The sequence below is a fragment of the Phyllostomus hastatus genome, unplaced genomic scaffold, assembly GCF_019186645.2.
Source record: "Phyllostomus hastatus isolate PE091 unplaced genomic scaffold, TTU_PhHast_1.1 phas_contig_198, whole genome shotgun sequence".
Taxonomy (NCBI): domain Eukaryota; kingdom Metazoa; phylum Chordata; class Mammalia; order Chiroptera; family Phyllostomidae; genus Phyllostomus; species Phyllostomus hastatus.
Genome location: NW_025333715.1, coordinates 5,623,107 through 5,633,722, shown reverse-complemented (window position 1 = coordinate 5,633,722; position 10,616 = coordinate 5,623,107). Strand labels below are relative to the sequence as shown.

At 40.2% G+C, this 10,616-nt stretch overlaps 1 pseudogene; it reads right to left on the bottom strand.

Moving 5' to 3' along the window:
- Window positions 1-7,160: 7,160 nt before the first annotated feature.
- LOC123816047 lies at window positions 7,161-9,578 on the bottom strand (annotated as a pseudogene).
- Window positions 9,579-10,616: the final 1,038 nt, after the last annotated feature.

The following is a 10,616-nucleotide window of genomic DNA, read 5'->3' as shown; positions in this document are numbered from 1 at the left end:
GCCCTGAGCATGTCAAATAAAATGAGTGAAAAGATAAAGCCAAAGCAGGTGTGTAGGGGGAAGCCAACAATTGTAAATTTTAACCCCAAAGCTGTACCTAGTATGCTGTCAGTGAAGAGGCTCGCAGCTTCCGGGCAGCTCTAAGTTTCCTGGAGATGGAGGCACACTTTTAAGGTATCCCATCTCCTGCTCTTCCCACCTCACTCCCAGCCCCGGCTTGGTTCTTGATACTGAAATGTTATTCTGTGTTGTACCTGGACACTTAAGCCAGATCAGCATGTGGAAGATTCCAGTTCTTCCACCATTCCCTGTGACACCGAGTAGCACATAATTCCTTTTTGTCAGGGCAACTGAGACAGGTGTCCAGTGTCCAGCTGATGTTTTAGGAATAATGTTTCTATACCAGTTGACTACTTAGGACACAGACAAGTGCAGATTTGTTTAGTTGTTTGTTTTTTCTTAGATATAGTACCATTAAGTAAAAATTGGTGGCTGCCTTCATACTCCCTTCATTAACTCCTTCTGTCTTCCTCCCGCTGCTCCTTATTTCATGTTCCCACTGGACATTCTGCCAAACATGTCCTTATTGTAGGTGTCCTGTGTATTTGAATTAGATAGTTGTTTGGTGAGCATGGAGTCCATATAAGGGGTGATTTAATGGAAAGATTTTAGTGGCCAGTGCCCTGAAGTTAAGGTGTCCTGGCCAATCCATCTCCTTTTTTATTTTAGGTGTAGCCAGGAGGCAGGATGACTCATGCCTAATAATGGGGTCACATCCCATCCTGGGAAAAGTGGAAACAACATAAGTTCTTCATACTCTTTGGAGTCTCCCCTGATCATCTTTCTCATGTGGTATTCTGTCTTCACCCCATCTCATAGTACCCTCCTGGAGGTAAAAGTAGGGAGTCTGTGAAACCTCTTAGCTGTCCATGTGAGCTTGTTGCTGAGGAGGGGTTCATTTCATCATGGCTGACCTGGACAGCACATAATTGCCTTGGCTGGGTAGCTTAGTGGTTGGAGCATTGTCCCATACACCAAAAGGTGGCTGGTTCAAGCCCATTGGGGCATGTACAGGAGGCATCCAACTGATGTTTCTCATGTTTCTCTCTCTCTCTCTCCCCCGCCCCCCCCCACCTGCCGTTACTCACTCCCTCCCTTCCTCTCTCTGTAAAACCAGTAAACATTCTTGGGTGAGGATTTTTTTTAAAAAAGAATTACATAGAAGCCGAAGCCTTCTTTTTCTTACACACAGTTAACACAAAGTATACTTTTTGGGGGAACTTGCTTTTTAAATTTAACAATGTATCTTGAGGATCTATCTTCATTAGTACATAAAGAGCTTCCTTTTATAATTGCATAGGATTCTCTTGTGTGGATAAGCCATAATTTATTAAACCAGTCTCCTGACTGATGGACTGTTTTCAATCTTTTGCCATTACAAACATATTGCAGTGAATTTACTTTATATACATAATTTCCCACACATGTAATTATTTTCCTGTGATATATTCCTAGAAGTTAGATAGCTGGATCAAAGACTACGTAACAATTTAATTTTGACAGTTAACTGTCAATTTGTCCTTTACAGAGATTGTATCAGTTTATATTCTCACCAGCAATATAAGTGAATGTCTTTTTCCCTGACACCTTCATTAGCACTGTGTTTTTACCAAATTTTGTCTTTGACAGTTTGGTAAATGAAAGATGGTGTCTCAGCATAGTTTTAATATGCTGTTCCCACATAGGGAATGCAATAGCTCATCTTTTCATATATTTTGGAACTCTTTGTTCATTTCCTTCACCTGCTTTCCTATTGAATTGTTGGTCTTTTATTGATTTGTAGGAGCTCTTTATGTATTATGGAACCTAGCTCTTTGTTATATAAATTGTTAATGTATTTTTCCCCAAAAATACTTACTTTGTTCCTGGTGGATTTTATAATAATTGTTTTAAAGGTTTTTATATATCTACACTTTATATGGATACAACAGTCATTTGTGGGTTCTAAGGTCTTTCATAGTTAGAAAGTCTGTTTACTGTGCAATTATAGAAAGAAAAATTAGCCAGTTTCTTCGAGTGCTTTAATTGTTTCCTTCCTTCCTTCCCTCCTTTACTTTTAATTGTTTTCTCAATCTGGAGTTTATTTGCATGTGTGATGTATGGATTCAGTTTTTATATAGTCATGGAAGATCTTTTTGTTGTTAACTTTCATTTATTCATTTTTGAATTCTCACCCAAGGATATTTTTTAATTGATTTTAGAGAGAAAGGAAAGGGGGGATCAGCGAGAAAGAGGGAGAGAGAACACTCACAGATGTGAAAGAGACACAGATGGCTTGCCTCCTGTACACGCCCCTACCAGGGATCAAACCCACTGCTTTTTGTACGGGATGATGTTTCAGCCAACTGAACCACCTGGCCAGGGACAGTGGTAGAGGTTCTTGAGGGCCTTCTCAAGAATGGTGTGTGTCTCGTTCCTCTTTGATTGCCTATAGCTCCTTCTCTGGTGCTTTATACATAGTAGGTGTTTGATGTGGAGGAGGAGGAGCACAGTGCTGCCAGAAACAGCAGCAGCAGCAGCAGCAAGGCAACCCTAGGCTGAGTATTGTTATCTCTAATTACTTCTCTAATTATCTGTGGCCATTACCTCTAATCCACACAGAATTAGTATAACCCCCATTTTATAGGTACGGAAACTGACTTAGAGGCCAGGTAATTTCCCCAAGTTCCTACCATTAGTGTCTGGTCCCAAGATAAATAGAGTTTGGTCTTAAAACAATCAAAACAATCAAATGATCAAAGCCTGTGTGTTTTCTCTTTATCTGGTGACCTGGGTAGAGGGCTCTGCTTGTTGTAATTAACCATGCTTGGAAATGGGATTGTGGGAGGTAGAATCAAAGGAACTGCTAAGATGTTGGAAACTGAGGGTCCTGAAACACAAAGAAATAACATAAATACCACACTCATTCATTAAGAAAGCCTCTAGACTCAAATGATATAGAGAAAGCAGAATTCTTAACTAGAAGTAGGGGGAGAGGATCCTATTGATAACCTTGTTTAAGAGAAACTTAAGTATGCTCAGAAAACCATATTTACACATAGCTGTTACTGAGATTATTTATTAAAGATTACAATGGTAGATCCTTCTCTAAAAATTTTACTCAGGATACCTAAATAGAAATTAGGTACAAAATTGTATTATACAGAGACTCGAATATCATCTTAAATGAAGTTAAGCATCTTATATCTGATCTTGAAGGAGTTAAACATAGGTATATGTTGGCTTAGCTGCTCCCAAACAGCTGTATATAAATAATATTTTAAATTTGAAGTTTTTTCCCCACTGGTGTATAATTTTAGCTCGTGTAACCTCATGAATTAGCTTTACTTTGTAGTTGGTTACTTATTAACATTAAGCATGCTTATCTTTCAAAACTATGTATTTTCCCCAAAGTAATTTATTTATTGTCATTCAACTTACTAAATTTAAATGCTGACTGCTGGCACACAAGAACGTGATTTTCCATTTTTACTATTCTGAAAGGAGCACAAATTAAAACCATTGAGAAGTAGGGTACAACTGTCACCTGTGGAATTCTGAATTCAGTGTGGATTTCATTCTTGCTAAGTTTTTCAATATTAAGATAAGTGTCACAAATAGCACCCTTTCTCAGAGGGTTTCTAGAATTAAAATAACAGGCACAAACTTAATAAAATAGTAGGTAGTGGTGCGGTAGAATCAGGAAGCTTACTCACTGCAGTAATTACTGTGTGACCTCTGAAAGTCCAAACCTCTTCCATTTAATTTCTTAACATATAATGCTTTTTTTCCCCCCTTAAGACACAGATCTAGAAAGGTATTCAAAAAGTATTTTCCTTGATGGGCCACATTATGACAATACCTTTCTGGCCTTGCTTGCCTCTTTGTCAACGTAGTATGCATCAGCCCCTTGGTCAGAGTAGAGCCAAGTAAATTATTGTTTGAATTATTTTTTGTTCTTTAGATTTAAGAAATGCATTTAAAGATTATTACACATTATTCAACCCCCTTTCTTATGTGTGCAGGGATAACCTTGAGAGAGAAAATGGCTTGGTCAGTGAGAGAGAAGGATCCAGAGAATGAGGGTAACGTCTCCCAGTTTAGGGCACACACTGCCCAACCAGCTTTCCCTGTATTGCTGGGCAACAGACCTCCCAGAATCCTCCATATGTCCCCACTGGGAGTGCACGCACAGGGATCTGGACCTCAGCCCAAGGGTTCCGAAGCAGCCTCTTCAAAGATGAGGCCTTGGTGTGGTTGGACAGGTCCAAAGCACGTTGGGCATTTTGCCTGGCCACCGAGTCACTCCTCGGTGCACTTGGATATGTCGCGCTTTCGTTGCTTTAAAATTGCCTTTTAATGGAGTTTCAGCTTACTGTAATTTTGGTTGAATTGCTAACAATCATATTGATTTCAAATGTCAGTTGTTATTTTTATTTATTCTTTTAATAATTGTGTCATACCATCCATGGAAGCAGGCATGAAGGGGGAGAAGCCACATAAAAAAGAAAGCAGCCCCACTATCTACTGTTAATAAGCTGTCAATTCTCCTGAATAAGATGTGCCTCACAACTGTGGATTCTGATCGATAAACATTTTCCTTTCTGCTGTAGAACCATGTTTTATCACTATTTTGTAGTGATTTTCCAAGCTCTGGCTGGCTTAGACTCCTATACCTCATTTCTTTTCACTTTCTGTGCTGTTGTATGCTTAAGGAAGAGTGCTTCTCTGGCTTTGTGGGTTTGTCTGGCCCGTAAGGTTTAAACATAGTTTTTAATGGTTCTAGGATATTAATATTAGAGGACGTGGTGTAGCCCTCCTGATGATGCTGTTCCTTGGCCTGTTTGGATATTTATAAAACTACTCCTAATTTCAGGCTGTCCTTAGGAGCCTGGCGTACTGATTGTAGTATATGGGAGTGCACTTCCAGGAGTAAGCTGCGAAATGGTGTAAACAAACATTTAGTCACCAGATTTTAGCACAGTACGACCTAAGGAGTCCTTTGAGTTTGCTGGAGCTTAGTGTAAGGCAAGCAAAACCACAAGAATGATTGAAAAAATAGATTCGATTCACGGCTACAGCACGAACACGTCATATAGGTGTTCCCAGTTGAATGAATCTTAATGAGAAAATCCAGTGAAGATGCCCATAGTTTATGGGGATCCCCAGAGTATAAGAGCAATGAAATGGAAAGGTAAAAGTCTAAAAATTGAGACATTTGACTTAGTAAGCTTTCTTTTACAGGAGGCTTTTAAAAATGAAACTGTACGCGGTAGGAACATTATCCATTGCAGAAGCTCCGATTTGAAGATTTGCCATCTAAGGGAACAGTGTGCACACCCTGGGTGAAATTTCAACTGATAAAGAGATCTCACTTGTACTGGTGTATCAGTCAGGGCTCTGTCAGGAAAACAGAGGTCATTCTAGGTATTCCATGTAGGAAAGATTTTTTCCTCTTTTCCTTTTTGTTTTTATTTTAGCCCCTTATTGAGGTATAATAAACTGTACATATCTGAAGTGTTCAGTAGACACTAAATTTTAAAGAGATAATGACTGTATCCTTGTCCCCTAAAATCTCATTATATCCTTTGGTCAGCTCTCCTTCCCACCTTCCCCAACCTCCGGGTAACCACTGACCTGCTGTATGTCTCTGTAGATTATTTTGGTTTTTTTCTAGAATGTTAGGTAAATGGAACATAGAGTGCTTTCGTATGGCTTCTTTCACTGAGCGTAATTATTTTGAACCTCATCCATGTTGCATCAGTAGTTCATTCTCTGATTGCTGAGCAGTATGTCACTGTATGCTGTACCACAATTTGTTTACCTGTTCACCTACTGGTGCACATTTGAGTAGTTTGCAGCTTTTAGCTATTATAAATAAGTCACTATGAATATTCACGTAGAAGTCTTTGTATTGTACATATTCTTTCTTTTCTCTAGGGTAAATATTTAGACTTGGAATGGATGGATCATATGGCAGGTGTATGTTTAACTTTAAGAAACCGGATTGAGTTTTGAGTGTTCTTTATACAATATATCTGGACACAAATTCTTTATCATATAAGTGAATAGCAAATATTTTCTCCCAGGTCTACAGCTCTTTTCATTCTTGTAACTATATCTTTTGAAGACATTCTTAATTTTGATGAGTCAAATTTGACAGTTTTTTTCTTTTATGGATTACACTTTTTTGGTATTATATCTAAGAAATAATTTGCCTAACCCAAGGTCATAAGGATTTTCTCCTAGAAGAAGACATGTTATCTTTCCCGTTTTCGTCTAGTTTTAGGTTTTGTATTTAGATCTGCGATCCATTTTGAGTTAATTTTTTTTTATATAGTACAAGGTACTGATTGAGATTTTTTTGGTTTTGTTGTTACATATGGGTATCCAAGTGTTCCAACACTTGTTGAAAAGACTATCCTTTCTCCACTGAATTTCCTTTGCACCTTTTAAAAAGCATTTTATTTATTTTTTTAAGAGGGGGGAGAGAGAGAGAGAGAGAGAGAGAGACAGAGAGAGAGACAGAGAGAGAGAGAAACATCGATGTGCCAGAGAAACATTCATCAATTGCCTCTCGCATGTCCCTAACTGGAGGACCTGGCAGGCAACCCAGGCATGTGCCCTGACTGGGAATTGAACCGGCGACCTCTCAGTTCACAGGCCAGCGCTCAATCCACTGAGTCACACCAGGCAGGGCTTTTTGTATCTTTTTGGAAAATCAGTTATCTATCCTGTGTCGGTCTCTTTCTGGAATATATCCTATCCCAATTAAACTTTTTGTCTATCTTGGTGCCAATAACACACTGTCTTAATTTCTGTATCTGTAATAAGTCTGGGTGTCAGGTTGTATACGTTCCACAATTTTGTTCTTTTTAAAAATTTGTTGGCTATTCTGGATCCTTATGGATTTTATTCATTCATTCATTTTTAAGCTGCTGAAGTGAAAACCATGTGTTTCTCAACAGTATGGAATGAGACTACAGCTATAATTTTTTTCTTTTCTTTTTAAGTCTCTGTCATCCTCTTTCAACTCAGGTCAAAGTTCATAGCAGCATAACACAAAGTCCTCTCTGTCAGCCAGTGTTCTCTGCTTTGGAGTCAGAGTTCACAGGTCAGGTTCAGTCAGTCTGGAGAATCATGAGCAGGTGCTCACTGTCCTCCAGCCACAGGGCTCTGGCTTCTTCCTCTAGATAAGCACCCAGCTCATCTGCATAGGCAAGTCTTGTCAGAGATGCAGGTGCACAGGTACCTTCGACTACAGCCATGTTGTAGGTCTGAGTTACTAAGGGACAGTCGTGAGAGGTGGAGTCTTAAGATTTCATTGGTTCACACTGCCATCCAACTTGTGCTGCTTCATCAAGGTGCACTCACCCCCTTCCTGGGGGTCCAGGTACTTACCCATCAGCAACTCCCACTAGCAGTCAGGGGATCTTTTGAATTGTGGCTAGGATGCAGATGTTTTTGTGGCCACAAAAAGGCAGGCGAACTGTGGCAAAGGCTCTGCCCTGGTTGAATGTTTCTGTTATTTGGAAGGGCAAGTATCTGGTGGGAGCCATGAGCACCTTTCTGAAGTACCTGATTTAGGTGGTGGGCTCCTCCTGAGGTTTTTCCTTCACAGTCTTGAGTTTGAAAATGTGCACAACCTCAGTGTTGCTGGAGGCAGAGAGGAACATGCCATTCATGCTGAAGGCCAGGTAGCCGATGCTCACATGCCTCTTAGCTCCTCTCTGGAACTCAGAGAGTTTCTGTCCTTCTGGGATGCAAAATACCCTAATCACGAAAGCCAGCACGGCTAAAGAACTGTCGAGAGCCGGGATTGTGTTGGCAGCTCTCAAGTTAATAGTGTCGAAGACCTGCACTTCTTCGATGGTGGCGCTGCCAGGGTATGCCAGGTAGCATTTGTCATTGTTGGTGGACAGGACACACAGGACTGCTGGGCTTGGGAGGGAGTCTCCTTGATGTTGTGCAGCACCTTTGTGCCCCGGATGTTGTCTGTATATAGAGACTTCAGCACACTATGAGCCTCTGCCTGTTCAACTTCACAGCCAGTATAGTGTTAGAGTGGCTGTAGTTACAGATCTCCATTGCTTTCGTAAAGTGCAAACTTTTAGCTTCATAGAAGCTTTGAGGCTGACGATGGCCACCAGGCTGCTTGAGAACAGTCTTTCTACGATGCCATGTCTTCAGTCAGAGTCAGTGTCAGTGCATTCATAGATGTGTTCCAGCTTATCCACAGAAGAAAAGGTGAAGAATTTGTAACTGGGCTTACTACCAACAGCTATGGACCAGGGATGAGCAAGATGACAGAGACAAGTTGTTCTTTGTGCCTTTTCCACTGGTGTGATGTCCTGGTGGAAGTTAGTGAAGAATAGCTGGCTGTTGCCAACCTCTCTGCCCTGACTGGCCAGGTTCACGGTGGGTACACAGTGGGCAGGTGGGCCAGGCGAGGGGTTTATGCACAGAACAGGGATTATGTGTGCTCAGGGTCGGCACTGGGCCCCGCTTGCCACCTGGGTCTCCACAGCTTGTTGCCCCAGGAATCAGTTGCCACCCCATCCTGTCCCCACTCTTGTTTATGCTCCAGTGCCTGGATCCTTTTGAATTTTAAAGGAGCTTGTCAAGTTCTACTGAAAAAGTCCTATTGGAATTTTGATAGAGATTGTTTTGAATCTATAAATCAGTTTTAGGAGAATTGACATTTTAACAATATTGAGTCTTCCTTCTAATCTATAAATGAGGTATATCTCTGAACTTTTTTTTTTCTCTCAGCAACATTTTAGACTTTTTCATGTGTGGGGATTGCATTTTTTTGTCAGATTCATTCCTAAGTTATTTCATAATTTTGATGCTACTGTAAATAAAATTTAAAATTTTTTCCATTTCTGATTGTCACTAGTACATAGAATTGGTTTTATATGTGGTCTTGTATCCTACCACCTTGATAAAGTCACATACTAATTCTGGTCTTTTTTTTTTTTTGGTAGGATCTGTTGTATTTTTCAAGAAGGAAAGATTTTAATGTAGGGAATTAAGGGCTCATACAACCATTACAAAGTCTGGGGGGTGGGAATTCAAGGAAGTCACTGTTATAGTTGATGAATCAGAGTGCCAGGTTCCCAGAAAAGCAGTGATCTCAGCTGCCTGCAGCAGCAGTATGGCTTTAGCTCATCTGGAAGCTACTGTGAAAGTGGGGAGTCCTCTCTACTGATGCCTGTGTTACTTGCTTGCACCTGTTTTCAAAGGGTTTCCACTTCTTTCTGCTTCCCAAATATCAAGTGGGTCCCTCTCGCTGGCAACCTCTAACTTAGAACAAATGGAAAATGGAATTCTGGAAAATGGAGTTCCAAGCCTTTCCCTGCAATGCAGGGAAGACTGTAGGAGGTGGTGGTCACAGAGAACATTAATAGGAATATATGTAACATCCTGCACTTGACTGTGGAGAACTAACTTCGTAGTACTGTGAAAAATACTGAGGTTTTATTGTCGTAATTTAATAAGGTGTGACTTCCAAAAATGCAGATTTGCTCTTTGACCATATCAGCGGTGGTATATTATCTGGGACAGGGAAGGGGCAGGCCCACTCAGTGTGGCACTGCTTTGTCCAATAATTGCATGAGTGCAGACAAACTGGAACTTGTTCAGAGGATTATGACCCTACTGGTGAGGGGGTAGAAAACCAGGTCACATGTGGAATGTTTGGGAATTGAGAGTGCCTTGGGGATGCACAATGTATTACTACAAATATTTAGAAGACTTGTTCTTTGTGGTCTGAAAAGGAAAGCTTGGGACCAGTGGGTGGAAGCTGTAAGGAGACAGTTTCCAAGGCAATATAAAGAACTTCCTACACAGCTGCCCTACAATTGTACAGAACGTCAGGAGCTTCCTTTGTTAGAGATTGCTGGGCTGCCTGGCGAGAGTATGTAATATACAAGAATTATGGTTTCAAATTAGATATTCCTCAGGCACCATTGTAGCCTGAACTTCTTTTTAGGGAACAATTGCCCAAATTATTGGTTACAGCTTTTGCCACATGGAATTTCTGAAAGTGAAAACAAGTTCTTTTAAATATATTATCTTTATTTGGCTTGATTAATTCCAAATACACTTATTCCTTGCATGCGCCTCAAAATATGGAAAGTGGGAAAGAGTTAGAGGCTGTGTGTGCAAAAGTCTTACTGACCTATTTCACTGAGTCTGCAACTCTCTTCTTTTACATGCTTGACATCTCTGACATCTGCATGCAGTTGGTGGCACCCTTCGACTATAGATGCTTTACGTTTGCTGTCATCCAGATCTTTTTTCCTTTAGTGTGCACAGATTCAGTCCTAACTCTTTTTACTCAGCTTTAACTTCACTGTTTTAATATCATAAAATACAAGTATAAAACACTTCACAAATATACTTTTTACTATATGGAGATGGAATTATACATTTGTGTTTTAACCAGAATCTCTATCCCCCACTACTAACCACTGTACCAGTGGCTTTCCATGGGGATTTTTTATTATGAATAAAAAAAACAACCTCACAAGTCTTTTTAACTGTTGCTGATTTTTACTTACCTTTTTCTGTTT